Below are 5,174 nucleotides of genomic sequence, written 5' to 3'. Positions count from 1 at the left end.
AGGGCTCTGCATATGTCAGCTGCTCTGTTTGTTGGCTGAATGTACCAGCAAAGGAATGTTAGGCAGTTTACCACTGGCTAGGAATCTTACCAGATGTGTGACCTTGGGGAGTTACTTAATCTGAGCTTCGGTTTTCTCATCTGTAAAATGGAGATCACCTGATATTGTATCTAAAGTGACTTGTATAGTAGCTGACACAAAGCAGATGCTGTGTGTGCGTGCGTGCGTGCCTGCGCGTATGAATGATTGCTAAAATACCATAGACCGGTGGCTTAAACAACAGTCATTTATTTTCTCCTGGCTCTGGAGGCTGGGAAATCCAAGATCAAGATGCTGGCAGCATAGGTTGCTAGTGAGAGTGCTCTTCCTGGAGCTGGGTATGGCTGGGTGGGAAATACGTGTGAGAAGCTTGGGATATAGCCAGATTATGGAGGACTGAATGCTGGGTGTGTTTGAAGGGTTTTCAATGCTGAGTTTTTGCCGGATGTGCCTGGAAGTAGTTGCTGAAGGTGGTTTGGGAGTGGAGGAATAATTCCTTTTAAAATATTTTTAATGTGTTTTAGTTTTTAAGTTTTGTGGGTACATAGTAGATGGTATATATTTATGGGGTACGTGAGGTATTTTGATACAAGCATGCAATGCATGATAGTCACATGGGATAAATAGAGTATCACATCAAGCGAATTCAGCCTTTGTGTTACAAATAATCCAATTATGCTCTTTTAGTTATTTTTAAATGTATGATCAAATTATTTTTTACAAGGCTGGGCACAGTGGCTCATGTCTGTAACCCAGCGCTTTGGGAGGCTGAGGCGGGCAGATCACCTGCGGTCAGGAGATTGAGACCAGCCTAACCAACATGGAGAAACCCTGTCTTTATTAAAAATACAAAGTTAGGCGGGCGTAGTGGTGCATGCCTGTAGTCCCAGCTACTTGGGAGGCAGAGGCAGAAGAATCACTTGCACCCGGGAGGCCGAGGTTTCAGTGAGCCAAGATTGCGCCATTACACTCCAGCTTAGCAACAAGAGCGAAACTCTGTCTCAAAAAATATATGTATATTATTTTTTACGATAGTCACCCTGTTATGCTAGCAAATACTACATATTATTCATTCTATTTTTTGTGCCCATGATCCATCCCCACTCTCCTATCAACCCCCTCATTACCCTTCCCAGCCTCTAATAGCCATCCTTCTATTCTCTATCTCCATGAGTTCAATTATTTTAAATTTTAGCTCCCACAAATAAGTGAGAACATGCAAAGTTTGTCTTTCTGTGCCTGGCTTATTTCACTTAACATAATGTCCTCCAGTTCCATTCATGTTTTTTGCAAATGATAGGATCTCATTCTTTTTCATGGATGAATGGTATTCTGTTGCATATATGTACCATATTTTCTTTGTCTATTTAGCCATTGATGGCCACTTAGGTTGCCTCCGTAGCTTGGCTATTGTTACTAGTGCTGCAATAAACATAGGAGTGCAGGTGTCTCTTCGATACACTCATTTCCTTTCTTTTGGATGTATACCTAAGAGTGGGATGCTGAATTGTATAATAGCTCTATTTTTAGTTTTTTGAAGAACCTCCAAACTGTTCTCCGTAGTGGTTGTACTCGTTTACATTTCTACCAACAGTGTACTAAAGTTCCCTTTTCTCCATATCATTGTCAGCATTTGTTATTGTCTGACTTTTGGATAAAAGCCCAACTGGGGCAGCTGTAATTATACATTTATCTCATTACAGTCTTGATTTGCATTTTTCTGATGATCAGTGATGTTGGACACCTTTTTGTATACCTTTTTGCCATTTATCTGTCTTCTTTTGAGAAATGTATATTCAGATTTTTTGCCCATTTTAAGATGATTGGATGTTTTTCTTATAAAGTTGTTTGAACTTCTTGTTTATTCTGGTTATGAATTCCTTGTCAGATGGTTAGTTTGCATGTATTTTCTCCCATTCTGTGGGTTGTCTCTTCATTTTGTTAATTGTTTCCTTTGCTGTGCAGAAGCTTTTAATTTGATGGGATTCCATTTGTCCATTTTGCTATGGTTGCTTTGTTTCTGAGGTATTACTAAAAAAACCTTTGCCCAGACCAACGTCCTGGAGAGCTTTCCCAATGTTTCCTTTTGGTAGCTTCGTAGTTTGAGGTCTCAGAGTTAAATCTTTAATGCATTTTGATTTGATTTTTGTATATGCAACAGTCAGGGGTCTAGTTTCATTCTTTTGCATATGGATATCCACTTTTCCCAGCAACATTTATTGAAGAGAATGTCCTTTCCCTAATGTATGTTCTTAGCACTTTCATCAAAAATGAGTTCACCGTATATGTATGAATTTGTTTCTGGGTTCTTTGTTCTGTTCTATTGGTCTATGGTGTCTGTTTTTATGCCAATACCATGCTGTTTTGCTTAATATAGCTCTGTAGTATAATTTAAAATCAGGTAATGTTATTCCTCCAGTTTAATTCTTTTTGCTTATGATAGCTTTGGCTATTCTGGGTCTTCTGTGATTCCATATAAATTTTAGAATTGTTCTTTCTATTTCTGTAAAGAATGCCATTGATATGTTGATAGGGATTGCCTTAAGTCTATATATTGCTTTGGATAGTATGGACATTTTAACAATACAGATTTATTCCACTCAGTGAACGTAGAATATCTTTCCATTTTTTGTGTGTCTTCTTCAATTTCTTGCATCAGTGTTTTAGTTTTCATTATAGAGATCTTTCACTACTTTAGTTTATTCTTAGGTATTTTATTTTATTCATAGCTATTGTAAATGGGATTACTTTCTCGATTTCTTTTTCAGATTGTTCCCTGTTGGCATATAGAAATGCTACTGATTTTTGTATGTTGATTTTGTATCCTGCAACTTTACTGAATTTGTTGATCAGTTCTAATAGTTTTTTGGTGGAGTCTTCAGTTTTTCCAAATATAAGATCGTATCATCTGCCAGCAAGGATGGTTTGACACCATCCCTTCCAATTTGGAAACTCTATATCTCTTCCTCTTGTCTGATTGATATAGCTAACACTTCCAGCACTATGTTGAATAACAGTAGTGAAAGTGGACATCTTTGTCATGCTCCTGATATTAGAGGGAAGGCTCTCAGTTTCTCTCCAGTCAGTGTGATACTAGCTATGTGCCTGTTGTGTATGGTTTTTATTATGTTCCTTCTACACCCAGTTTTTTGAGAGTTTTTATCATGAAGGGATGTTGAATTTTATCAGATGATTTTTTCAGCACCAATTGAAATGATTGTTTGGCTTTTGTCCTTCATTCTGGTGATACATGATGTATCACATTAAGAGAGTTGTGTATGTTGAACCATACTTGCATCCCAGGGACAAATCCCACTTGGTCATCAGGAATGATCTTTTAAATTTGTTGTTGAATTTGGTTTTCTAGTATTTTGTTGAGGATTTTTGCATCAATATTCATCAGAAATATTGGTCTGAAGTTTGCTTTTTTTTAAATGTGTTTTTGTCTGGCTCTTGGTATCAGGGTTATACTGGCCTCATAGAATGAGTTTGGAAGTATTCCCTTTTTCTCCATCTTTTGGAATAGTTTGAGTAGGAATGGCATTAGTTCTTCTTTAAATGTTTGGTAGAATTCAGCTGTGAAGCCATCAGATCCTGGACTTTTCTTTGCTGGGAGACTTTTTATACAGCTTTGATCTCATTGCTTGTTGTTGGTCTGTTCAGGTTTTGGGTTTCTTCATGGTTCAATCTTGGTAGGTTGTATGTGTCTAGCAAGTTATCCATTTCTTTTAGATTTTTCAATTTATTGGCTTATAGTTGCTCACAGTAGCCACTAATGATCCTTTGAATTTCTGAGGTATCAGTTGTAAGTAAATCCTTTTCTATGATATGGTAACAGTAAGGCTTTAAAAATGCTTCTTATGGGTGCAAGATATAGGAAATTCAACTCTAGTTTTCAGATGAGGGTATTGAGGTTGGGAAAATCAAGTGACCAGCCCAAAGTCACACGGCAGGTTAGTGGGGGCCAGGATGAGATATAGCATGTTCTGTCTCCACAGTGGACCCCCCTACCCCACCTTCCATTGTCCACCTTGACCCTTGAGCACTAGGTGGGGAAAGGAGCTCAAGGAAGGTCCAGTGGATTTCTGGGCCTAAGAGCAGAAACAAAAGCCACCTGGAGCCTACAGCAACATCCGGAAGAGAACCCTGACCTGGCTGGGACAGGATCAGTTCACATGAAACTGTTAGGGAGCAGTGGGTAGCGGATCTGAACGGAGTTCTGAGGAATGGGGGATTCAGAATAAATAAGCAGGAAGAGATAAGAGTATTTTATATCTGTTTGGGTATTTTGGTTACCATTATCATGGCTGTTTAAGATGACTCCCTGTGCCATACATTTAAGCTAATGTTTTTAAATGGTAATGCATCAAATTTGACCAAAGTCTGAAGTACTGCAAACAATATGGCAGTACAGACAGAATGGCTAAAAGATATTAGGTGTCTAGGAGCTGTGGATTTGCTGATAAGACAAACTCTGTGGGGCTGACTTACTGGTTAACTAACCATTGTCTAGATGAAGAAACTGAGGCTTGGAAAGAATAAAAACTGCCTGAAGACACACAGCTGGTAGGTGGCAGAGCTGGCTGACTGCAGCTCCATCTGGTTTCAATATCTGTACTCTTCCCACCCCTGACGCTGACACTGGGTCTGTGTGGCACTTGGATATCGGGTATCCATGTGGCAACTATATTTTCCAAGCCCCAAATAGGAACACGTGGTCTGACAAGTGTGAAGGTACTTATGGGGCAAGAGACTAAAAGGTTTTAAATTAGGTCCGTCCCAGCAAATCCAGGACATCTGGTCATCATAGATATCCAGGGGCTGCCCACAACCCTGGCACGAGGCAGGCTTTTGGCATTTAATACTCTTTCCCATCTTGAATGCCTGAGGTCTATTTTTTGGTTTAAGCACATGCCACAGACAAGTGAGAGACATTTAAAAAGATCAAACAGCTGGAGACAGATTGCAAGGGACATTCTTTTTAGGGAAGCTGTAGCAGGGGAGAGGGCAGGAGAGGGCAAAGAAGTGGCAGAGGGTCAGAAGAATAACTCACGGGTTCTAAATCCCAGGAGGTGTAGGGCATTATGAGGTGAGGTCAGGTTAGGCCTGGGGACTTTTCATCAGTATCAGGCCTG

Source organism: Callithrix jacchus, chromosome 15, assembly GCF_049354715.1.
Source record: "Callithrix jacchus isolate 240 chromosome 15, calJac240_pri, whole genome shotgun sequence".
NCBI lineage: Eukaryota > Metazoa > Chordata > Mammalia > Primates > Cebidae > Callithrix > Callithrix jacchus.
The sequence above is the reverse complement of the archived record's forward strand: the minus strand, read 5'-3'. Positions refer to the sequence as shown.